General features: G+C 39.7%; 1 pseudogene; it reads left to right on the forward strand.

The window, feature by feature from the left end:
• Positions 1 to 27,655, forward strand: part of LOC117408671 (TBC1 domain family member 2A-like) — a 61,845-nt pseudogene extending 34,190 nt beyond the window's left edge.
• The last annotated feature ends 111 nt before the right edge of the window (positions 27,656 to 27,766 follow it).

Raw genomic sequence — 27,766 nt, forward strand, 5'->3', positions numbered from 1 at the left:
ATATATATATTTGCATGCCCAGGTAGCTAAATGCTTAGTTACGGCTCTGGGCAAAACCAAAGCCCATGGCCAGTATACAATATTTTTCTGTATGCATTCTTTTCTATTGAGCACTACTGACACCGTTGAAACGGTGAGTCTTAGGTCGCCTGCTGATACATTAGTCCAATCAATGCGTCTGAACATGGGGTGTAATCCCAAGGTAAAGGCTCACTGTTAACAGGTTTGAAGACGTTAACTCACGTTTTAAGTAATACAGTGTCCCCTTCAGACATGTTAAAGGAGAGATTCGGAAATAACATTCAAAACTATGCGCGAGTAAATACCATCCTAACTCCTAACATCGAAATAAAAAATAAAAAAATTAAAAAAAAATAACATTTTATGCCCCTGTAGCTGCGATATGGAGTCTTGCATGCCCCTGGAGCTGCGATATGGAGTCTTTCCATCCACCTCCGTTTGCTTCAACCGGAGGCGCATGCAATTTATATATATATATATATATATATATATATATATATGTCACGGGACACTTTTGGGGTTAAAATTCAAACAGTAGCCAACTACGCCACCTAGTGACTAAATATATGGGGCACTAGGACCCTAGCAACACTAAAACACAGGTTCGTAATTATGACCAGTTGGAACTCAGAACAGATCGACCATGACAAGAAAGGCAGACAGTTGTACCATTTCGCAATAAACAATGTTTATTATCCTTATAAAATCATTAAAATATGATAATACAATTTCGATAATACCAGGGGTTACCAAAAATAAAAATAAAAAAAAAACACAAGGCACACACCAATTTACTAGTGCACAAAGTATCAAAAGAAAATAATAAAAGCACCCACTACTTTGCTAGGGTGCAAAAGTATACAAAAGAAATGAATTTCGGCCAAAGTCACAATAGACACCACTGGATCCTCATCAACCGCTCCAGGAAAAAGGTGCAGCTAGTGACCCCCCCCACACTGGTGCCAAGCTCCTCCCTGGATATGGCAGGCACCCCCCCTGGAGACAGAGGAAAAAAAGCAACAGCACTGAGTGACTCACAATTATGCAGTATACAGAACACCCCAACAGAGATTAAAATATATTTCTTTATAGTTAACTATACCAATCCATATATTTAAGAGCACAACCTATAGCCACAAGTAATTTAAAAAGCAACACCCCAAAATACCACTCTCTATCATAGATATTTATATCAATAGAACAGGTGCAAGAACCATAAATTACAAGTTACAGGCAAATACCACATATTGGGTTTATCTCCTTTTAAAAACACAGGTATCACTCTAGCAGAGAAAATATAAAAGTGCACTAGGGTCCCTAAACAGCAAGCGGGTCATAAACCCTATTAGGCAATGTACTAATCATTAAAAGTGGTCAGGCTACTTCCCTTTTAAACTGCACTCGTTTAGTCCTGAATCAACTCTCCAGTACAGCCTGCTTGTTCTACTAATACATTTAGTCCTGAAGATTCCTCTTGGATCCCGGTCTCTGTTCTCCACGTCTCTGCTCTCTCAGGGACTCCTGTGGCTCTTGCAGCTCTCCTCTGCCGTCTCTCTGGTTCTCTGGCTCTCTTCTGTGGCACACTCCCTGTCTCTCGCAGTCCTCCCCGTTGTCTCTGTCTCCGCTCTTTTATATGCATCAAACTCCTCCCTTAACTATCCAGAGCGAATCAATTGGCAAGACCCATTAACAGTATTTGTACAAACTACATTTCCCAGCATCATTGCGGAAATTACTTAAAACCTCCCACTGGAAGTGACATCACTCGCTCTCAGCTCCTTCCCAGCCTAACGCCGTCCCACACCAAAACACAAGGTAAGACCAAATTTAATAATAAAAACGTGTACATACTATCATAATAAAAAAAATATAATACATACAATTCACTCCAAATAAAGCAAAATCAAACTTAAATACCAAACCAATAACATTTTATAAAACGTGCTCAAAACAACTCTCAAATAACTCGTGCAGTCTTACTGTGTGTACCTCTAGCAGCTGCAAAAACGGTTAACAAACATTCAATCATATCGTGAAAGTCTTCCAAAACATTTAAATATTATAAACGTAGTTGTTATTTGCAATCAAATGGTTCCTAAACTTTCATTTCCTTTAATATACAACTAATACAGTAATCTTATAAAGGTGCTTTAAGATACCTAGAATAAAAGTGCAAACAAACAAAAAAATAAGTTATAAACATTAAGTCACCCTGTGACATATATATATATATATATATATATATTTGCATGCCCCGGTAGCTAAATGCTTAGTTACGGCTCTGGGCTAAACCATCCTAACTCCTAATATCCCAAAAAAAAAAAAAAAAAAAAATTATGCCCCGGTAGCTGCGATTTGGAGTCTTTCCATCCACCTCCGTTTGCTTCAACCGGAGGCGCATGCAATTTATATACATATATATATATATATATATATATATATATATATATATATATATATATATATATTTGCATGCCCCGGTAGCTAAATGCTTAGTTACGGCTCTGGTAGCTAAATGCTTAGTTACGGCTCTGGGCTAAACCATCCTAACTCCTAATATCCCAAAAAAAAAAAAAAAAAAAAATTATGCCCCGGTAGCTGCGATTTGGAGTCTTTCCATCCACCTCCGTTTGCTTCAACCGGAGGCGCATGCAATTTATATACATATATATATATATATATATATAATTTGCATGACCCGGTAGCTAAATGCTTAGTTACGGCTCTGGTAGCTAAATGCTTAGTTACGGCTCTGGGGAAAACCAAAGCCCATGGCCAGTATACAATATTTTTCTGTATGCATTCTTTTCTGTTGAGCACTACTGACACCGTTGAAACGGTGAGTCTTAGGTCGCCTGCGGATACATTAGTCCAATCAATGCGTCTGAACCTGGGGTGTAATCCCAAGGTAACTGCTCACTGTTACCAGGTTTGAAGACGTTAATTCACGTTTTAATTAATAGTGTCTCCTTCAGACTTGTTAAAGGAGAGATTCGGAAATAACATTCAAAACTATGCGCGAGTAAATACCATCCTAACTCCTAACATCCAAAAAAAAAAAGAAAAAAAGAAAAAAAAATAACATTTCATTTCCCTGTAGCTGCGATATGGAGTCTTTCATGCCCCGGTAGCTGCGATATGGAGTCTTTCCATCCACCTCCGGTTGCTTCAACCGGAGGTGCATGCAATTTATATATATATATATATATATATATATATATATATATATAAATTATTTATATATATATATATATAATGATTTCCATTACACGAGAGTAGATGTTAAAACTTCATGCTGATTTGAACTCGGCTCTCGCCAAGATAAGCACCAACTAAGACGTAGCTTTACAGTAAACTAATGTGATCCATATGCGTCTCCATCCATTTACGTTTCCTTCCATATGATGATGTAGATATCCTTCTGTCTGGTGTTAATGGCTGAAGTGTAATGCTGGCTCCAGGGATCAGCTTATTTTGCCTCCCTGGCGCATCAGCACACACAACGGCTGCGATGCTGGCTCCTGGGATCAACCAAAGTGCGGCCTCCCCAGCGCATCAGCATGACAACCGTCTGGATTGAGCTAAGTAGGGTACATCTCTGGGGTTTTCAAGTGGGCACCTTCCATCCTCAGTGTTTCGTCGACTAGCCCACGACACCTCAAGAGGGCTCGACGGTGATTCTGGCGTCCCAGCATCACCCCCCTCCGTCCCCCACTCAACTCAGCCCAGCTTACTTACCTGTCCCCAGCCAGAATCTTTCTGTCTCAACCACAGCCAGTTGCTGCTCCTCTCTGCTGCTTCAGATAAGTTCTTCACTGTGCGACGCAACTCTTGGCCACTGAATCCGACATCTCTGAGAAACCGGGTTGTAGAGTGTGCCACAAATCCTCGACAACCCACTTCCACTGGGTAAACCCGAACTCTCCATCCTCGCTGTTCCGCTTCAGTGGCTAGTTGAGCATACCGCAGTTTCTTCCTCTCATACGCCTCATCTACAGCGTCCTCCCATGGCACTGTTAACTCTACCAGGTGAACAAGGCGTGCTGATCCAGACCACAAGACAATATCTGGTCGAAGGTTAGTGGTGGCAATCTCAGGTGGAAAAATAAGCCGTTGACCAACATCTGCCAGCATATTCCAGTCTCTAGCAGCTTCCAGTTGTCCTGGGCGAGGATTGGTTTTAACACCTTTTCTTGGTGGTTGCTCTCCTGGGCGGAGGAATGTTGTCTTTTGTGTGTAATGTTTTGATGGAACAGGTGGCAACTTATTGGTCATGTTACGCTTGTCTTCCAATGCTAAGGCCAAACATCGCAGCACCTGGTCATGGCGCCAAGTAAACCGTCCTTGGCTAAGAGCCACCTTACATCCTGTCAAAATGTGCCTTAATGTTGCAGGTGATGAACACAAAGGACATGAGGGATCCTCTCCTACCCAGAGGTTTAGGTTCTGTGGTGATGGGAGAACATCATATGTTGACCTGATGAGGAAACTGATCCTGCTCTGTTCCATTGACCATAGGTCTTGCCAGCCAATCTTGCGTTGTTCCACACTCTCCCATCTCATCCATTCTCCCTGTTTGGCCTGAGAAATGGCCTTTATACACCTCATCCTCTCCTCCTGCTTTTGCACCTCGTTGACTACCAGCTTCCTTCTTTGAGCTGGGGCCGCCTTGTGCCATGTAGGAGGAGTTGAACTGAAACCAAGACCCCCTCTTCCATGCTGAACTTGCCCCATGATATCACCAATTCGAAGGGCAGCCTTTGCATCTTCCACAGCTTTCTTTGCCGCCCACTTTCTTCCAGTTTTCAACACAGGTGCTGCCTCCCTTACGCATTTATCGCGTGACTCTACTAATGTCATTTCCAGTCTGACCTTGGCGCACTTAAACTCCTCGGTTAGAGCAGAGACTGGTAGCTGCAGTATTCCTTTACCATAAAGTCCCACTCTGCTGAGGCAGCGTGGAACTCCCAACCATTTCCTGATGTATGAACTGATTAAAGCTTCCAGCTTCTCTACTGTTGTCAAAGAAACCTCGTACACAGTCAGTGGCCACAGCAACCTCGGCAGTAGACCAAACTGAAAGCACCAGAGTTTTAGTTTACCTGGTAGAGCGCAGCTGTCTATGCTCTTCAACCCTTCCACTGCTTGTTGTCCAACTTCTCCCACACGAACTGTGTCCTTTAGATCCCCGTCGTACCATCTCCCAAGACTCTTCACTGGCTTCTCAGACACTGTTGGTATTGCCTCACCATTAATGAAGAATGTTTTATCTACTACTTTGCCTTTAATTATAGAGATGCTCCTTGATTTAGTGGGCTTGAATTGCATTCGTGCCCATTCAATGTTATTGGTTAATTTGCCCAATAATCGATTAGTGCAGGCTACTGTTGTAGTCATGGTTGTCATGTCATCCATGTATGCTCGAATTGGTGGTAGTCGCATTCCAGAAGCCAAGCGCTCTCCTCCTACTACCCATTTTGATGCCCTAATGATTACTTCCATTGCCATGGTAAAAGCCAGTGGAGAAATGGTGCATCCTGCCATTATTCCAACCTCTAGGCATTGCCATGTAGTGCTGAATTCTGAAGTTGAAAAACTGAATTGCAAATCTCCAAAATAGGCTTTCACTAAATTTGTTATTGTCATCGGTACACTGAAAAAATCAAATGCTGCCCAAAGTAGTTCATGTGCCACTGAACCATATGCATTAGCCAAATCCAGGAATGTCACATGGAGCTCCTTCCTCTCCTTTTTAGCTGATTGAATTTGTTGCCAGATCACATTGATGTGTTCTAAGCAACCTGGGAAACCTGGAATGCCCGCTTTTTGTATTGAAGTGTCAATGAAGCAGTTCTTTAATAGGTAAGCTGCCAATCTCTGAGCAATAATGCTGAAGAAAATCTTGCCTTCTACGTTTAATAGGGAAATGGGACGAAACTGACTGATGCTTGTAGAATCTTTTTCTTTAGGTATAAAGACTCCACCTGCTCGGCGCCATGCTCTTGGTACAACCTGTTTTTCCCATGCCACTTTCATCAATTTCCACAGAATTCGTAGTAGAACTCCTGAAGCACTCTTGTACACTCTGTACGGAACTCCATTAGGCCCTGGAGATGATGAAGCCCTTGCTTTTTTCACAGCTTGCTCTATTTCTTTCCACTTAGGTGCACAGTCCTCCATTTGGTATTCTGGTGGATTGATAGGTGGGATGTCTGACGGAATTGACATAGGCTCCTGCCTTTTTGAATCTGTATGTGTTTCCTCCAAATATCTCTCCAGCTCAACCTTAGATGCTTTTAGTGTGCCATTCTTCTCACTGGTGAATAACTTCTTTACAAATTTGAATGGGTCTTTATAAAAGTTAGCTCTCGCACGCTCCTTCTTTTTGTAGCGTTTCCGTAGGCGCTCAGCTCTGCGCAATGTTGCAAGCTTATCTTTTATGACCCTTTGTAAGAGATTGAGTCCCTCCTTCTGACTTTGTTCTGCTCTTCTCCATTGGTTCCTCAGCTGTCTCCTTTCTCTAACTAAGCGTTCAATCTCCTGCTGCCGTCTAGACTTTCCAGGAATAGTTTGTACTTTTTCCTTCCTTTTTTCAACTCCAAACCTCTCACTTCCATATGCGTAGATGATGTCCCCAAATTTATCCAGCTTCTTTTCAACTGTTCCACTTAAACTTTCCAATGCAACGCAGAGATCTGTGTTTACTGTGTCCCATGCAGTTTTCTCACAAGCTCTTGGCCATTTAACTCCAGGCTTGTGCCCGTTGAGGTTCTTTTCTCTCTTATGCTGGTTTGTCTGACCGGGTTCACAAGGATCATTAGGTTCATCACTAACTGTGTCCATGCAAGTCCTCCTCACATCTATGACAGGGGTGCTGATATCCTGCGAACTGTGGTTTGCTTCCTGTCGCTGGATTTCATTCGACTGACTTGACTGACTTCGTAAGAAGTACTGATCAATGCGAGGCCCTTGTCCCTTCTCCCTCAAGCATTTCATTCTCCCTTGATGAATCTTCAAACCCCTGACCGTTGTCGCCTTGCTCCAGCCGCAGACACAAACCTGGAGTTCCATGTCTTTGTTAACTGCAGATCTTGAACTAGTCTTTTGTGAAGTACTCTCCATACTCATATCCGTTTCCGTTCCTAAGTCGTTAACCGTGTTGTCCAACGTTGAGTCATCTTCCGCCCCCGCTCTCGCAGACTCTAGGGGTATTTTTCTCTTTAATTTCTTAGAAGCCTTGGGCGGGTGTCTCCAGCATCCTGTAAACACAGAGCTGGATACTGCCGACAAGGGTAGCTAACCCTTACCAGCCCCAATGGGGTCTCTTTCCTCCTGTCAGCTGTCTCTCCAGGCTGTCACAAGGTCTTTCCCTTGTTGCCAGCTGCACTATTCACAGCAGTCACTGGACGTATCCAGATAGAATATATATATATATATATATATATATATATTTATATTTGCATGCCCCGGTAGCTAAATGCTTAGTTACGGCTCTGGGCAAAACCAAAGCCCATGGCCAGTATACAATATTTTTCTGTATGCATTCTTTTCTGTTGAGCACTACTGACACCGTTGAAACGGTGAGTCTTAGGTCGCCTGCGGATACATTAGACCAATCAATGCGTCTGAACCTGGTGTGTAATCCCAAGGTAACTGCTCACTCTTAACATGTTTGAAGACGTTAATTCACGTTTTAAGTAATACAGTGTCCCCTTCAGACATGTTAAAGGTATATATACAGACGTGCTCAAATCTGTTGGTACCCTTACAGCTCTTTGAAATAATGCTTCATTCCTCCTGAAAAGTGATGAAATTAAAAGCTATTTTATCATGTATACTTGCATGACTTTGGTATGTCATAGAAGCAAAGAAGTTGTGAAAAGAGATGAATTATTGCCTATTCTACAAAGATATTCTAAAATGGCCTGGACACATTTGTTGGTACCCCTTAGAAAAGATAATAAATAATTGGATTATAGTGATATTTCAAACTAATTAGTTTATTTAATTAGTATCACACATGTCTCCAATCTTGTAATCAGTCATTCAGCCTATTTAAATGGAGAAAAGTAGTCACTGTGCTGTTTGGTATCATTGTGTGCACCACACTGAACATGGACCAGAGAAAGCAAAGGAGAGAGTTGCCTGAGGAGATTCAGAAAAAAAATAATAGACAAGCATGGTAAAGGTAAAGGCTACAAGATCATCTCCAAGCAGCTTGATGTTCCTGTGACAACAGTTGCAAATATTATTAAGAAGTTTAAGGTCCATGGAACTGTAGCCAACCTCCCTGGGCGCGGCCGCAAGAGGAAAATCGACCCCAGATTGAACAGAAGGATAGTGCGAATGGTAGAAAAAGAACCAAGGATAACTGCCAAAGAGATACAAGCTGAACTCCAAGGTGAAGGTACGTCAGTTTGTGATCGCACCATCCGTCGCTTTTTGAGCGATAGTGGGCTCCATGGAAGAACACCCAGGAGGACTCCACTTTTGAAAGAAAAACATAAAAAAGCCAGACTGGAATTTGCTAAAATGCATATTGACAAGCCACAATCCTTCTGGGAGAATGTCCTTTGGACAGATGAGTTAAAACTGGAGCTTTTTGGCAAGTCACATCAGCTCTATGTTCACAGATGAAAAAATGAAGCTTTCAAAGAAAAGAACACTGTACCTACAGTGAAACATGGAGGAGGCTCGGTTATGTTTTGGGGCTGCTTTGCTGCGCCTGGCACAGGGTGCCATGAATCTGTGCAGGGCACAATGAAATCTCAAGACTATCAAGTCATTCTGGAGCGAAATGTACTGCCCAGTGTCAGAAAGCTCTGTCTCAGTCGCAGATCATGGGTCCTCCAACAGGATAATGACCCAAAACACACAGCTAAAAGCACCCAAGAATGGATAAGAACAAAACATTGGACTATTCTGAAGTGGCCTTCTATGAGTCCTGATCTGAATCCTATCGAACATCAATGGAAAGAGTTGAAACTTGCAGTCTGGAGAAGGCACCCATCAAACCTGAGACAGCTGGAGCAGTTTGCTCAGGAAGAGTGGGCCAAACTACCTGTTAACAGGTGCAGAAGTCTCATTGAGAGCTACAGAAAACATTTGATTGCAGTCATTGCCTCTAAAGGTTGTGCAACAAAATATTAGGTTAGCGGTCCCATCATTTTTGTCCATGCCATTTTCATTTGTTTTATTATTTACAATATTATGTTGAATAAAAAATCAAAAGCAAAGTCTGATTTCTATTAAATATGGAATAAACAATAGTGGATGCCAATTACTTTTGTCAGTTTCAAGTTATTTCAGAGAAAATTGTGCATTCTTCGTTTTTTGTGGAGGGGTACCAACCAATTTGAGCACGTCTGTATATAAATGTAATTTATACACACATACAATTCCATTAAATTAGCCATTGTATGGTCTCATGTTATGCTTTACCTAAAATAAATACATTCATCCTAAACTGGTATAGAAATGTATTCCCTGTATCTACTGGCATACATTTCATCAAATGCTCTTGTCAAAAGCTCTTGTCAAATGCTCTTGTCAAATGCTCTTGGTTGTGAACACAAAAATAAGCATTACTGTTCTAGCTTTGTTGTTCTCAGTCTTTAAAATGTATATTAACAATCTAACAGCTTGCAGCTAACATGCTTAACACTGTGCGTAATAATGATCTACGGTTAAGCTTGATCAATTATGAAAGAGATTGTTGAATTAATTTGAAGCAGTAGCAATTTTATATATAATATATGTTCCGTTCTAATATCCCAGTATATAGTCACTTATAAGTTACGTTGCAGTACTCCACACCATTCTTCCCATGGCCTGAACTCAGAATAAACTGTCCAGCTAACAAGTTATAAATTGTTCATTGGCTATGAAAGAAGGTGTTCTTACTAACTTTTCACTTGTAATCTTAAATGAGCATCATCCAGCCAGTTGTGCAAGAAAAGGCTCTGATTGTTGTATGATAATGTGGGGGAGGAATGTATCCAAAGAAAAGACAAAAACTTAGTGTATGGTGTATTGAGGGTTTAGTAAGTTGAAGGTAAAAGATTAAACTTCAAAGTATATTGAATTTGGTATTTGACTGCATTGTGACCACTTTAAAATCCACAGCCTTCCTTTATAGTTTGAGTTAAGCGAACAGAGCAAGGCTATCATTTTAATCTTTTTTTTTCTTATAAATCTATAAAATAGCAGCTCTGTAAGTGTTTGCTGTAAAAAGGTTGTCAGTATAACAAAGGGGATCCTTTTCAGATGCTGCTTTGATAATACACAATAGCATCCCCCAAGCAGGTTTCCCTACATCTAAAATTTTTGCAATGATAAAAATGGATTACTGTGAAGGAATGGTTTGCAGTGTGCAGGTGTAGTGATGAGGCCGTGCTCCAGAACAAACACACACAAGACAGTTCACAATTAACAGCTCTTTATTTTCAGCTGGGTTGCGTGCCAACAACACTTTAAATAATAAGCATGGGCTCTACACATCAATGTGTATTGTGCCATGCAAAAGGAGGGTTACAGTCCCGAAATAATAAAAACACTTTTTAAACACACAATACACAGACACAGACATGTCTCCTGACAGTGGGTGCTCTAGTGCAAGTGAATGGTGAAAGACAAACACAGAGGTAACAGTAGGTCAGTGTAGTCCGGGGTTTGGTGCTGGCGTGCAGCGACAGCTCCCGGTTCGTGTTAGCTGTCTAGCCAAACAAACAATGACAGTTAGCTGACAAACAAACAAAACACAAAACACTCACAGTACTTTTAATTCTCCTGTGCATACGGTCCTTATAGTTTAACCATCAAAACTAAGGAACAGATCACTGGGGCCACTTCCCCTTAAAACCCTCCGTCATGCCCTCTTTCGGTGGCGCGGCCAATCACGTCTCCTCCAATCCGTGACTGACACATCACCTACCGCATTAAGGCGCTGACTTCAGGTATCGTGGCCCCACCCCCTTCCCGAATGTCCGGCTTCCGACTGACCCTGGAATGAACTGCAAAAACATCCATTCTGGGGCACTCTGTTCTGGTTATACAGCGCCCTCAGAGATTGAGAGGGAGATTGTTGACGAGGATTCATTCATTCTCTGTCACAATTACCAACCATTTTTATTAGTGGGGCTTGCGAAGCAAGAGTCCCCACTTTAAATCTTCAACGTACTTCTTCTTATTCTTATTCTTTGGCACGCTACTCCTCTTACACCGTTTAAGCTAGAAACGTCGTTCAAACTTTAAAACGTGTAGACCGGTCTGGAATAGTGTGCTTGTATACAACTTTTTGATATCTTTTCTACTTTTTAAACTATTAAGCTTTTTATCCTTTTTTTTGTCCATCTTCATTCACTTTAATGGGACTTTTTTCAACATTCTAAAGCTCCCCATTGTTTAAAAACTCCCAGACTTCCAACATACTGTAAACGATGTAACTTTTGACACAAATCAGCTACTTTGACCACTTTCCCAACAAGTAAGACAAAAAGTTAGAGCATATGGAATGTTCCTCTACTTCTCTGCTATTCAAATTTGAAATCAAAACATAAATAACTTTTACCAATCAAGAGGTACAGCTGTTTTAGTAACCGCGTCAACTTCTTTCAGTAGGCTACTTCCCACTGTTGAATTAACTGTCATAGAACTTTGAGAAATATCAAATTCTAGCACATTCTAAGCATTAGACAATTAATAAACAATGTGACTTTTGACACAAATCAGCTACTTTGACCACTTTCCCAATAAAGCAAGCCCCACAACTTGTAAAGTTACCATCTAGTTTGTTTTGTTTTTGTTTTACAGGCATTAAACAGCCAAGCCATGCTGTATTGGTTGCAGCAGCTGCAAATAAAACGGTGGCAGCACAATACCAGCCTGGTGAAAATACCTGCAGAGCCCTCCACTACCTCCACACAGCTCTGCCAGCTGCCTTCTGCACCTTGGGAAGGTAAGCTCACTGACAGCCCAGTTTTAATTCTAGCTCAAGTCGACCAAATTGTGTGTGGGGTGGGGTTCTTCAGTTTGTGATCTGATGGAGAAAAGGGTTCCAGGGTAGGTGTTGTGTGCATGCAAAACAAAACAGCTGAACCGGAATAACCCAATTTAAATGATTTATTCTAAACGCTTACAAAGTGTTGCTATACTCTTGTAACCACCACATATTTTTTCATGTTCTGCCCTTTAACCTGTTATGTAAACTAGTCAGCCCTATCCAGGCAGCTGCCTGTAAGCAAGAGAAGCAACCAGTTGAGCTTTGGATTTTGTTATTTGTTGTGTACTACTTTAGTTTGTGTGTGTGTTTGTTTCTATGCATTTAGTTTTGTTTTCTCTGTACTTTGCCTTCAGAAGTCAGTTTGTGTTTCCTCTGCCTTGCCCTTACAGGAACACAGTCCTCAATATCTGTGGAAACAAGCCAGCTCAGGAGCTGAGGCGGAGTGTGTTCAACTTTGACAAGATTCAGCAATCGGAAGACTGTCCCTGTGAGGATCCTGTGACACAGATACTGGGGGAAACAACAGGTGTGTCCTTCAGTTGACAGGAAACTGCCCTGCAAAGTCTGTGTCTCTGCTTAGTTCATGTCTGGATCAGTTCAATGCGGGGACCACCACAGTGGCTCTGAAACTATTACATTCTTCTCATGCAGGGTAAGAACTCTTTCTGCTGTTATAAATGTGCAGAGGTTTCCTGTTCCTAAAAGGTGAACCATGCAGGAGTAAAGCTTGTTAATAAGATAAAGAATGAGTGTCAATAAAGCCTTTTTTAAAGAAATTTCTAGAAAACTCACTAGATAGCTCACAATTTCACCTTTCATTGAAAACAACAGCTCTTTTTAACAACTATTTTCTTTTGCAGCAAATTGTAGTTTTGGCTAGGCACCCTAGAATTAACATCGGTACTATGGGTTCTATGATGATTTTTGTGTGTATAACAAATTTGAATTCCAGAAATAATCATTATTTTCTTTTTTTTGTTTAATGATTATGAAGGGTATATTGTCAGGTAGGTGGCTCCAGAATAAAATAAAGAACCAGCAAGTTTAAGAAAAAAAAAAAAATATATATATATATATATATATATTAAATAAATATTCATGCATTTCAAATGCTTTCTTTGCTTGCTCTCTTTCCTAGCACCTCCAGCACCGCCTGTACCTCTGACACCCCCAGCACCTACAGTCCTTTCAGCTCCTTCAGTTTCTTCAGTTACAAACGAGTCTGCGCAGGAAGCAAAGACTGGAGGAAAGAGTTCTCCATCAAGCAGCATGAACAAGAGGGAGAAGAAAATGACCAGTTCTCTTCAGCCTTCTGGGGAGAAGGTGTCAGGAAAGGAGGGGAGCCCCGTGGACAAACTATCCAGACTCCAGCACGAGGTGTTCACGCTCACTGAGGGGCTCAAGTCACAAAAGGTATATGTTTGGTTTGGGTGACTGAAGTATATTTAAGCACATAACAACTGATAACTGAGTTATTAAATAATATGTCTTGTGAGGCACTTGTACAATGAATGATTGAACCTTATAAATGTTTCCCATAGTAAAATCATAAAGCATAGTGGTACAGCATAGGTCAGCATTGTAAAGACCAGCTAGGTATGGTAAAGCATATTAATAAACATGGAAAGCCAGGGTACACTGTGGGAAAATAACAGTCTAATCACAGGGAAAGCATGGGAAAACTGTAAAAAATACTGTGCAAAAACACAGTGGTAAACCTTTATAAAGTTGTATGATAGTATTTAAATATGATGTTGTATCTATAATAAGCATGGTATGAACGATCATAAGACAGAAACAGTGGATTAAGTCAAGCAGTTACATGAAGTAATACAAACTCAAATCCAAGACCAGCAATAATTTTGCCTAAACTGATTAAAGTACTGATCTACTGTATTGACTGTGTGATGTCTTAACTCTTTTTCTATGCAAGTCAGAAACCTGCATGCTGACCACAAATTGGTTGCTTTACTGTGCATTTTCTTTCCTCTTTGGCTAAGGTGTCACTGGGTGTGAAGGCAAACGCATTTAGCAGAATAACTCATGCATTACCTAACAGGAGAGCTTTTTAAAAGTGTGATAACTGTATTGCTGATAATCCAAATTGTTATAAACATGGTGGTATGATGTTCTATAGTAGCTGTGTATGTAAAATAGGGTTGAAGGGCACTTCTGAAACAGTGAAGAGAGTCTGTTGTTGCTTCATTGTCTGTAACTGAAACTCTTGTGCTGTACTACTGTTCCTATGAATCCATAAAGGTTACAATGTAGATTTTTTTTTTATTATTTTGTCATCAACACATAGAGTACAAGTGTATTAAAATACAAAATCTCTGGGGCCCCCGAAGGGCTCAGCTGGTAAAGGCATGAGTGCATGGTGTGCAGGGTGAGTCAGGAAGTCAAGGGTAATTTTGTGCCCTGTGCAGGGACTGTTTCTGCAGGGCTAGATCTAAACAGTCACAATAGAGCTCCTGAATGCAATTCTGGGTTTTCGCTCATGACTCCTCTGTATCTTATGATGATAAAAAGACAGCTTACATTTTTGCCTGTATGGTCACAAAACTTTCTTTTACATTTTTATGAGCTTCAATAAGCATATTTTATTGCTTCCCAAACATAAACTTTAATCTTGCATCGCCGCCTTCTTGTTTCCTGTTAGTAACCCATACAACTTTTAACGCGGTGCTCAAATGCACCTGATCTGCAACATGCAAGAGTTTGTAGCTAATTGTATATTTGATCTAAAATTAGACCAACAGACACAATCTTTATTTGTGCACAGAATTTATTGTGCATGTGCATTTTGACTTATTTTATCATTAGTTTTTGTGTCTTGATTAAAGACACGGTTATCCTGGACCTTATGAAACCACTTTACAAGACACCATTGCTCATTATTATTGTAATACTGGGACAGTATTTCCAGTGTTTGGTACTTTTATTGCATTATCATTGTTTTCTTCTTTCAGAGTACAAAGAACAGAGCTGCAAAAACAAGGTCTTTTTTGAGCCTGTTAAAAACACACAAGTTAAGCTGATCTCCTGAATGGTTTGAAAAATGACCACCAGCAGGCAGTGTGCAGAATTTTCAGTCATTTTGCTGGTCTTTTCTAAAAACACTTCACTGAATTCATCTTTTATAATTGGTTAAAAAAAGGACATTGTTATTGAAATAGTAGGCTGTGTGGTCCAGTGGTTAAAGAAAAGGGCTTGTAATCAGGAGGTCCCCGTCTCAGATTCCAGTTCAGCCACTGAGTCACTGTGTGACCCTGAGCAAGTCACTTAAACTCCTTGTGGTCCGTCTTTCAGGTGGGACGTTGTTGTAAGTGACTCTGCAGCTGATGTATAGTTCACACACCCTAGTCTCTGTAAGTCGCCTTGGATAAAGGTGTCTGCAAAATAAACAAAATAGTAATAATAATAATGTCTGATAATTGGTTTTAAGGCCACTGACGTATAATATAGGGCAGAGCTTCAGAGCCTTTTCTCATATGCACTACTAATAAATACTGCAACAGGCTGTTTTTTAGGGAAAATTGCATTGTACAGTAGACTATTGCATTGTACAGTAGACTATTTGAATTTACCTGTAGCCATAACTGTAATTAAATGCATGGTGTTAACAGCTGTTCTTACATGATAAGTAAAACAGTATTTTTTTATTCAAAGGGATATTACAGATTTTTCAGGAAATGCAAGAATCAAAAACCTAAAACAAATACTATACCAGGCATTTTTAGTATGGTACAGTTTATTATCAGTACTCTAAACAAATCACTAATCTGAACAGGTCTGATCCCACCTGGTTCAGATTACAAAGAAAGTACAGGTGCATTGTTCAGGGACCACCTACAGTATAATTTATTTACGTGACCTCCAACACAGCTCATGAAGCTTCACCTTTAAGAGTAAATGACCATAGTGTTTTTGTTTTGAAATCAGGAGCTGGTGCAACTCCTTCACAAGGCCCTGGAGGCAGCAAAGCAGGAGAAGAGGACCAGCAAACAGTTCCTGGCAGCAGCAGGGGAGCAGGAGCGGCTGGAACTGGTGCGGCACAAAGAGAGGTGTATCGCGGACCTGGACGGCTGCCTGGAGGCCCTGCTCAAAGACAAGGAGGAGCTGGAGCAGCGGCTGGCCATGCAGGACTGCCAAGTGAATGAGCTGCAGCAGCACGTGCAGCTCATGATGGAGAAGAACAACGCCAAGCAGGAAGTCATCCCCAAGCTCTCCGAGCAGGTGGCCGTCTGCATGGCTGACCCCCAGCGTACCGTAGCCAACTCCATGGGCACAGAGACCTTCTGCAGGCTGCAGGAGAAGATTGAGCACCTCAAGGTTATTTTAAAAGTTACTTTTACATTACAGCCATGGGAAGTACGTCAACTCTTGTTTCAAGAAACACGGATAAAACCACACTCTTTTTTTGGTTTTGTTTGACCACCATGTAATCCTGCATGATGTGAAAAAGCAGTAAAGTAACTGATCCATATTTTCACTGCTGGGGTGTCACATACGGTATTCTGCACCTTCTCTGCATCCAATAAGCATTACAAACATGACATCTTAACTAGCTTTTATTAGCATTGGAGCAGACACACAATTACTGTTTGCCACTCCAGTCTAAGAATGATTCATTTATAGTAGAACCGGTCCAGGGGTCCAGTGAATATATACTAATATTGTATCTCAGAGGAAGTCGTTTTAGTATATTGTAGTTTCTTTATTAACGTCGGGGCATTATAAATGAACAACGTCAGGTACATCAGTGTGCCTAAAACACCAAAGTATGACACAGCATGTATTCTATACAAAAAAATCTGTGAAAATGACTGCACAAGCACTGAAGTACAGTATTTCTCAGTTTACAAAACAGCATTCCAAACAGTTCTTAACGTGCTTTCTCAGTGTATGCCAAAGTAATCTGACAGGTTTTTTTTTTACATTGTGTGTGTGTTAACCTGAGACATAAACAACAACAAGGATGCACACTTTTTAACAGTACATTAATTTTATGAATCCTTTACTTTTCTTTTATTTACTATGGTTAAACTGGGCAGTTATGTGAAGTGACAGCGTGTACAAATTCTGACCTGCTAAGAGCTGAATTTACTGTTTTAGACCCATAATAAAATGTGCATTGGTCAGTTTCCATCAGCACCATTCAGTTGGTAGCAGCATATGTAAGTCACACATGGCACAGGTCCATTGGGTAATGATGGTGTCATATCTTACAGGATCAGATACGACAGGTTCGACTGTACTTTGTATCACATTACTGTGATTTTGTACTCTATAGGTCAGGCTTGCACAGTGTTAAATTATTATAATAACATAAACATACTGTATAAAAAAAAAAGATCCCTGTGTAACCCCAGGCTACTAGGCATGAGGGGGTACACTGCTCTCTGATAAAAGTTAGGAGACCAGTTATCTGCTTATTAGCAAAACTTAAATCCACTAATATAAAGTCAAATAATAATTCCAGACACGTGATCAGTTGGCCAACTATTTTTTTCTTCTATTTCTTTGTTATTAGAACAAAACAAGTATATTGTTTTTGTACAGTGTATTAATTGACATTAGTTAGCCACACTTTTTTTTTATGTATCCCAGCGATTTTCAAACAGTGTTTTATAGGGTACAAATGAGTACAATTATGAAAGCAAAGAAAAGCAGTGATCAGTCAGGACTAGGTCAAACCTGTGCTCTTAATAAATAGAGCTCACAGTAGAAATGTTTTAAGTACAACCACAGATTGTGTTCTGATTTCATTCGTTTACTCTGTTTACTAGGACGATATAGAGGCGCACAAGATGCAAAACAAGTTCCTCAACTCTGAAATCTACCAGCTTACTAAGCTGTGGAGGAACAGTTCAGAAGAGGAGAAGGGCCTCCTGATGAAGGTATGTGCTTTACAGCTTGCTGTGTGACAGATCTGTACCCATTTAACCATTGTGAAAAAACATATATGTTCAAAAAATATATTATCCTTACCTACAAGTCTTTAATGCAGTATCGTCACTGTGTAAGGCTAATATATAAGTGACTTTATTTAATACTAAACATCTTATTTTCAGCTTTTATAGCGTAGGCCCCAGATTAATAGTAATAGTAATGAGTTTCGTTTATTTCTTTTTTCCTATAGCTTTAACCACAAAACCACAATGAAATCTGTGATTTCGCCTAGAGACATCTCTGTCTGCACTAAGAAGCCAAAGTAAATTAAAGAACAACTAGCATGCTGGTACATTATGATAAAGCAAACTGCTTAGTGACACATGGATTGCAAGTGGTTCTAATGTAGTGACGCAAGCTGGTGACCTACTGGGCACTATTCTTACACAGTCGAACGCAAAAAACAAAACAAAATAAAAAAAACAACTTTAGATTCACTTTGTATCATTTTCACATCCTGGTAACTTTTTAAAAGTTTAAAGCATTCATTTGGCCTCCTGTTTAACCACAGTATTTCTGCAGTTTTACCCATGCTTTTCCCATGGTTATACAATGCATTTATAATAATTTACCTGGGTTTACCATGTTTATTAATATACTTTTATTATTAATTATTTCTTAGCAGACACCCTTATCTAGGGCGACTTACAATTGTTACAAGATATCACATTATTTTTACATACAATTACCCATTTATACAGTTGGGTTTTTACTGGAGCAATCGAGGTAAAGTACCTTGCTCAAGGGTACAGCAGCAGTGTTCCCCAGCTGGGATTGAACCCACGACCCTCGGGTCAAGAGTCCAGAGCCCTAACCACTCCTCCACATACCTTCTTACCTTGTTATTGTAGTCTAGTATCTGCATAAATAAAGACATAGGCAGTCAGTATTTTTGGTCAATGATTTGCTTTTTTTGCAGAGATACTTCCTCTGTTATGTTTCTCTTTAGTAATTTGTGGTTTTTCTTTTTTCATTTTATACTGTACTTCCCTTATTTTTATAATTTTCTTTGTACTCCTACTTGGTTTCACTCCTTGTTTCTTCTTCTTAGTTGACTGTCATAGTAGTTCTGACTGGCTGGCTGTTAGCCTGGTCAGCAACCTCGGGTGTGTTCATGCATTACTAATTAAAACCACAGAGAAGTTAGCAACTGAGCCAGCTCCAGTCTCCCAGAATGAACAGATCAGACTGACTGGGATGTTTCCCTTTCATCTCCAAATTTAGGTCTTCTCTAGATGCAGAAAGCAAATTGGAAAGATATGTAGTGAATTCTAAATACAAGTACAGTGCTGTGAATGTAGGGCACTGTTCACAAAAACACAAATGCCTGGTTTGCAAATTAAATTAATGTTTAATCTTGTTGACCCCAATGTGTTCTTTGGGGTGGGTCAAGTTGTAGCTGTTTCTGTATCAGCTTGATCTGTCCTAGTGCCTGCGTCATGGCTCCATATAGTGATATCCCCTGAGTGCACTGTGCAATGAAACAGCTACTGGCTGGTATGATTGCAGCAAATTAGATGTTTTATCTATCTGGTCTGATTGGCAATGGTTTTAAATTATTTTAGATATATTTAGGATCAGACCATTTTTGTGACATGAAAAACTATTGTACTACAGTAGAGATGTTTCAGGATTTCTGGGAGCACTTGAATTAATAGGTATCACATTTGATACCAGGGTGACTCTGGTTTAAAGAAGAACCAAATGGCAAAAATTGTAAAAATAAATAAATAAATATAATTACAGTTGCAGGTTATGCTAAAACTGCTAAAATTGCCAAAAACATAAACGCTTTGATTTCCGAATCGTAATCGAAAAAAAAAACATGTATTGTACACAACAGTTTAACTTTCAAAGAAATGACCCTTCACAGCCACAGTGTCCATAAGCACTCGGGTGACACACATATTGCACTGTAGGAAATAGCAGTCTTTTAATTAATATAAGCAGCACAAGGGAACAAGTGAACACTGCAGCGAAGAGGATTTTTAAATAAAATTAATTTAAGGAGCAGAAGCAAGATTATAATTGGAATGGCTCCATCAGAACTGTAAAATTAGTTATTTGGAAATGTACTAGGTTCATTTTTACATTTTAATAAACAAGTTCAACCCAGTTAAAAAGTAACAGGGTGTAGAAACCCTCTGCCTTTGGACTGCCCTGTCTTGGAAATGAGTGGGAGGTTGTGGGAGGGTTACTGCTTTCACCAGCTGCTGTGTTTTGTTTTAATCCTAACCCTAAACCTCTCTTTTGTGTTGCAGTGTGCCTACCTGGAGGCCAAAAACTGCCAGATTGAGAGCAAGTACCTGGTCGTGCTATGCAGGCTGCAGGAGAGCAAAGGGCTGGACAGCAGTCAGCAGGAGATGGTGAAAAGGCTCATTGAGGACGCACTGCAGGGAGACAAGAAGGATGTCTTTAAACTCAACCCTGTCAGGTAAGACAGTACTGACATTTCCATACCGGGGTTTCACAGCGAAAACTTTTTTCCCCCGGTTACTTTCTTGTTTTTTTTGTTACTAAGTATATTCAAATATTTAAAATGCAATTCTATTGCTAAACTGATGATGTGATTGCAAGCTACACCAGTTCCATTTTCATATAATACCCTCATATCCCGAACTGAAATACCAAAACAAGCAAAGGATCAAAATGTTAATGTTGGTTTGTTGCAATTGTGATCTAATAGGTGCGCAAATGAAAAGCCAAAAAAGAGCTGGAACTTACAGTAGTTTCTGGGCTTTGCTGTCTATGATTTTCTATGTCATGTGCCCTGCTCTTTTAATGTGATAATTTAATAATTGAAAAAAATACATATTTTGTTTATGTCACTTCTTTAAAACAAAACAAAACAAAAACTCTTTTTATAGTATTGATTGTAAATTGAACAGAAAATGTTTGTTCTGCTGTTCGAGCGATTGATGCAAGCAGCTGAAATGAGCTTGCTGTTAACTGTATAGTAATCCACATCACAATACCACTGCACACCTTAGCAGGCAAAAAGAAAGGTCAAAGATTGGATTGACATTGAACTGCTCCCTAACCAACCACATAAAGAGCAATGTGCGTCAATAAACACTGCAATTCCAGGACCATATATAAGGATTGATGTTAGGCAGTGAAGGTGTATATATGCCCAAAAAGCAGTCAGAGGCTGCAGCAAGTCTACAGTTTATTTAGAAAACTCCAGGATCCTTTGTTCATACATAAGGCCCTGTGAAAATAGTGTGTTTTTTTTTTATTTTTATTTTTTAATTCAAGGCAGTATCACGGGTAGTGTCTTATTTTGCAGATTGTGCACAGAACTATTTTATAAATTATGTGTACAGATTATTATTATTTTTTATACAGCAAATAGATTGATAAATGCACTGACATCTTCAAAATCAACATCAAAGTTATTCAAGCACTTTACAATAGCTTGTGAAACGGTGTTGTCATTAACAGCCTGTAGGTAAAGTGTATCTGCAAGGACAGCTTTCAGTTCTATGTCAGATGCATGTTCACCATTTAGGCCCTGCAAAACAAATACAATGTGAAACACATATTGCTATTGGGCATCAGTCGACTCGTCAGTGACCATTGACAAGCAACCATACTGTTTTACTAATTTAATAATCTCCTGCTTGTGATAGGCAACTTTAGGTAAGTATTCACGTCTCAGCTGGGCTGATGAAGGAATCACTCCACCATTTGCTACACTCAGTATGAAGAAATTATGTAACTTTTGGTTGTCCAGTTTTTCAAGAGGGATATTTGCGCAAACAAACATCCCTGTCAGGTCAAAATTTAATGTGTTTCGTGCTTCACGGTTTTCAGTGGACTTTTGGAACATGGAAGTTCACGTTTTTGGTTTCTTGGATTTCCGCCTTTCTCTTTCAGTGAATACTTGAATCTAAATGCCTGTCAAGAGATGATTTGCAGTAACATTGCAGGACATACAGAATAGCTTACCTCCATCGTATGAAATACAAATAATAATTATAAGAATATTGAAAAAGTTCGCAATTTCTGTGCAGTTCGTGAAATCTCGATTTACACAGGGCCTTATACATAACCCTAGGCAGGTTAGTTTCAGGCACATATACCATTTACACATAACCCTTTCCTGGTTCTTGTACTGGCTTCCAAACACATTTACCTCCTCCTAACCGTCAAACTTCAGCCCACTCCCTTCTCTCCCTTTGTCTCTCTCCGCCAACTGTTCCAACTCAACTAACTAACTCAATGCTCTCCTGCAGCGATGGGGAGGAATACGCTGGCAGAGGGGACTGATTAGAAATATAACAGTACAACTTAACATAGAGGTTCATTACACATAACTAAATCACAAAAACCTGGACCATGCACCTACTATACAATGTTGTATGATAATTTAGGGAATATGTGAATACTGCATGTTACCAACATCCTTGTTTAACTTTCTGTTCCGTCCCAGTGAGTACGACGACTATGGATTCAAGACCATTCCTGATTATGAAGTAGAGGACGTGAAGCTCCTGGCCAAAATCCAGGCCCTGGAGATCCGTTCCAACAACCTGCGCAACAATGAGATGGTGGACAAGCCTTTGCGGACCAGGTGGGCTAACTACCTGGCCAGCCGTCCCTTGGACCAGCTGGCTCCATCCCCGGAGCTGAAGGGCCTGATCCGGTGTGGGATCCCTGTGGAGTACCGGGAGCAGGTGTGGCGCTGGATCGTGAGGACACGGACGCAGGTCTATAGGAAGCGGAATCCCAATCACTACCAGGAGCTGAGGAAGCACTGCGAGGTGTCGGAGCACCCGGCCTCGCGGCAGATCAGGCTGGACCTGCACCGCACCCTCACCAGCAATAAGCACTTCTCCTCGCCCACCTCTGATGCAGTCCAAAAGCTGCAGCGCATTCTGCTAGCCTTCTCCTGGCATAACCCCACCATCGGCTACTGCCAGGGCCTCAACCGGTACAGTACCTTTTGTATTGAAAGTTCTTAATGCCATTCGCTCATTTTAAGTAGTAAAAGGTGTTGCCAAAAAAGACAAAACACTTTCTTGTACTTCTTGGACATGGACTAGCATAACTTATCCTTTTCTAAAACAGAGAATAATGCCTATTACCGGTAAGCAGTGCCACAGGTAATGGCAGCATTACCGGTGTTTAACATTTTAGAGCACTTCGTTGGAGGTAGCTATGCCAGGACACTATACTAGAGCAATGTGTTGTTGTATTATAAATAGCAATAAGAATACACATGCAAACAGTGTTTATTTATTAATTTGAGAAATTATGACACCTAGTGGTTGTTAACTGTGTTGTGTATTCTTAGCTACTCATCCCTCCCCTGTACAATATATCTTTTTCTGGAATCACAAATATACTGGCCCAGATATGTTCTTTAATATTCTACACAACTGTAAAGACAACTGTGGTGGAAAGCACGAGTGGCCATATTCAGGCAGATTAAAAATAATTCCGGCGCCTCCTCAAGACTCACCTCTTCAGACAGCACCTGTAGAAACTCCTCTTTTCCATCTGGACACTTATCACTCTTCCTTAAATGCACTTTACTTGCTCTTATCTGCTCCCTATTTTACTGCATTTAACCCTGTACTTTAGAGTACTGTAATCTGTCGAGTGTCATTTAATCTGTAGTATTTTGTATTTAATTATATCCTGATGTAACTATCACTGACACTGTTATCTGTTCCGTTATTGAATCGTAATCGTATTAATACTTATACTGATTCTTGAAATGTATTTTTGTCTACGACTGTAAGTCACCCTGGATAAGGGTGTCTGCTAAGAAATAAAATAATAATAAATACAAATAAGTGTATAATTTACATAATTTCTTGCTAGTTTCATACATCAAATTCCTCTGAAAATTTATTTCAAAATAGGGCCTAAAATGTGTAAAAATGTGGCTTGGCACACCTATGTGTCCCCCTTTTCTTCTGAATATTAGCAGCACACTTCCAGTGGAGTCATGTGGTATGTGTGTTTCCTCTTGCAGGTTGGCAGCTATTGCACTTTTAGTTCTGAAGGATGAAGAGGATGCCTTCTGGTGTCTGGTGGCTGTTGTTGAAATCATAATGCCACAAGACTACTACAGCAAAACCCTCACTGCCTCTCAGGTTCCTGTTATGGAAATTGGCTAATTTGTCCATGTCTCTCCGTTATTACTAAGAAAATGTTAAAATATTTGTGACATTGCTTGTCAGCCTATAGCTGAGTTTTAATGCTATCCCCTTTGCTTCACCAGTAAGTACTGTGGATGTGTTAATTCAGGCAGTCATAGTCCCTATTTGTTCTAACAGCTGAGCAACTCATGCTGCTCTAAGCAGAGCTCTTTGTTCCTTGCAGGCTGATCAGAGGGTGTTCCGTGACTTTCTTGCTGAGAAGATGCCTCGCCTGACGGCCCACTTCAAGGAGCACAGCATCGATCATTCCCTCATCACCTTCAACTGGTTCCTGGTGGTCTTCGTGGAAAGTCTGGTCAGCGACATCCTGCTCAGAGTGTGGGACGCTTTCCTCTATGAGGGCACAAAGGTACAGCGCTGGCTGTGTTAGTAATTGATCCTTTAATACCCACCCCCCCACCACCAACACCACCCACACCACCCACACTTACCCAACTGTGTTGAAACGTGCTTAATACATTTTTCAGCACAAATTGTTGAGAAAAATTGTCTTAACTTGCAAACATGTGCACAGTATGTCACACTTACATTGTAACAGCTTATCCAATTATTTTAAATTATAGTAATGACATTTTAGAGAGTTATAGAGAGTAAAAATGAAAAACATGGAAATAAGTTAAATATAATTAATTATAAAAGGGCTCAGTCCAGTGACGACTTGATGAGCGAAAGTATCCTTCTTTTTTAACCTGAACAGTATTTCCTTCTTTCTGTTTCCAGGTGATATTTCGCTATGCACTGGCCCTCTTTAAGTACAATGAAGAGGACATTCTAAAAATTCACGACAATCTGGAAATCTACCAATACCTCCGTTTTTTCACCAAAAACTATCTCTGATGGCAGGTGAGGCAGAATGAGGATGATGATAATGTACAGCAGACGCATCAGACCAGTTGCTGTCAATCACAGACTGTATAAACAGTTCACACTCATCTCACTCACTCCAGTGACCATGCTTTTAACCACTAGTAAAGTTAGTGATTTCAATAAACTGTCTTGTACCATTTTGATGATGGTAAATGTGAACAGTGATTTTGCAGTTTACTGAGCTTTACCATGCATCCACTATGAAACCGTAAGTCCTTCTTTACCATTCACTTCCTACAGGTAATGGAGCCCCCACCTCACAGACCCACATAATGTCCTCTTTGCAGCTTAGAAAACAGATGTACTGTATGTATAGCTGTTTAATGAACAGTTTGCAAGCAGATTATTAAAGTGTTGAACAATTTAACTGGTAGGTCAATTGGCTGGTTTCACAGGCCCTGATTAGCACTAATCCTGGACTACCTATTGTTATCTTAGGTAAGGTAGTCCAAAATTAGTACTAATTGTAGTTTGTGAAACCAGCCGTTTAAGATCCTATTAAAAACAGAATTTTCTTGCCATTAGGTCTTAGTAGTAAAAATAAGTTATCCTAAGGATGAATAATTCTAAGGTTCTGTTGCCTTTTATTTACTGAAAACATTTATTTTCTGTTATCCTGTAGCACGGAACTGGATCAATCAGTCTGCTTCTCTTGATTTTCAGTGAAATAACTGGGATTATATGATAATAATTTGGCAGAGCTTTCTCACAATGACTGTAAAGCAGCAGAAATATGTTTCCATTTAGTTCTCAAAGCCTTTTCATTGGAATTATTGATCCAATCACCATGTTTCTCCTCTGTCCAGCCACTAAACCTGAAATACAAACACATTTATTTAGATGCAGCCATTCATGCTTCAGTATTAGACAAGAATCCAGGCAGTGCCGGCTGTGCAGAGACAGGGGGCCATTGACTGATTTGGACCACCTGAAGATTGATACACTGTAGAAGTTAATGGGTTCAATATCTAAACAATTATGTTAGAAAATTAGCAAGCAACAACTTTGTATGTCAGACTTCCATTTTTTGTTCCTGTTAGAACTGTGCATTGTTTCTCAAGTGTGTATGTTTGTCTTTTTGTGTCTTTTTATGAATTTAATTTTGGCAGGCCCATATGTTGTTGTTTATTTATTTATTTATTTATGTATTTTTTGAAAGGGAAAAATGCAGAGTTCCCAGGTCCTTTTAACTTTGCAGTTGTTTCATCAGTGGCATTTTGTTTTCTCTGTATCTTCTGTCATTAGGAAACTAATGAACATAGCATTTAATGATATGAATCCCTTCCCTACGAAGCTGCTGAAGAACAGACGAGAGTTTCACATGTAGAGCCTGACAGCCGAGCTGCTGGAGCTGGAGAGGATACAGAAGGAATTTGTGAAAGAACAACAAGTGGAGCGCAAAGACAAGGACCTGGACACTGCTGTCAGCGAAGACGAAGAAGTAATACAGACTGCAGTTACCTTGCATCACACGTCCTGACGTTATTGAAAAATTACACATCACTGATACTATTTAAACTAATTTGTTTGCCTTATTATTCCCTGCTGTGGAATATAGTGGGGCTTACATACTGTGTATGTCACACATACATCTAACTGTTATCCTTTGTCTGTTGTTGAGTATATAGGTATGTCAGACTTACATTTTTACATGTACAGTTCGGCTCTTATTTTGTAATGGCGCGTGATGTACCGACATACTTGTTTTAGAGTCAACAAATTAAGTTTACCAAACCTGTCAAAATGCAGAATATTAATGGAAATAGGTGTGTTGGTAATACACACACACTACATCTCTGAATGCTTGACTTCAAATCCAGTTTTAGTCACACATGAAAGGAGTATGGTGGTCCTAAGCCCTCGGCTTCCACAAACACAAAACCAACACACAGTGCAGCACAATTGGCACAAAGGGCAAACCTGTTTCTTATCTCATAAAACAGCCTTTTACTATAACTGTCATCTGTCAGTCTCTGAATTTCTTCAATCAGCAGTTCCATTCCACTCAGATCAATTTAGTAAATTAATTATTTTGTAGTTTCCCAAGAAAACAAAAACTCATTAGAGATCTTGAAAATTAATGTCTTGAAATGTGATTAATTTAGGCCAGGCTAATCTGAACAAGTACAGAGATTCCAGTTATTTTTCAGACCGGCAACCAGATTCCAGATTTTCTAAACGAGACTATCTCTGAAATAAACTTATTTTTTATGCATTGGTTGTTTGTTTATATTCCTGTAAATTGCATAGTTCAGTTATTGCTAAGTTAAGAGAAAGATGTTGCTTTGTTTAATTATGTTAAATTGTATGGCAATCCTTCATGATTTGCATGAATTCACTTAGGTTTAGAGGTACAGTTTTAATTCATGGCCCTCTGATAAACCTAAACTAAGTGACGAAAGCAAAAACACAAACGTTTTTTTACTGAAGCTTGAAAAGAAAAAAAAAGATGAATACAGTGCTATATATACTGTGTGTGTGTGTGTGTGTGTGTGTGTGTGTGTGTGTGTGTATGTATATGTATATATATATATATATAATTGATCGCTACATATAGATTTTTCAATGCTGGTAAAATGTTGAATTCAGTAATGATTTTAAAAATGTTTATTTTTTAATTTTTTAGGGATGCAAGACATGTAACAACAACGTGTCTAAAGTTTTTAAATACCAACTGTTAAATAAATAGAATTATGGATATTAATATGTTGATAGTAGGGATAGCTTTTGTTACTGGAGCATGGCTGCATTG

This window comes from Acipenser ruthenus, unplaced genomic scaffold (genome assembly GCF_902713425.1).
Source record: "Acipenser ruthenus unplaced genomic scaffold, fAciRut3.2 maternal haplotype, whole genome shotgun sequence".
NCBI lineage: Eukaryota > Metazoa > Chordata > Actinopteri > Acipenseriformes > Acipenseridae > Acipenser > Acipenser ruthenus.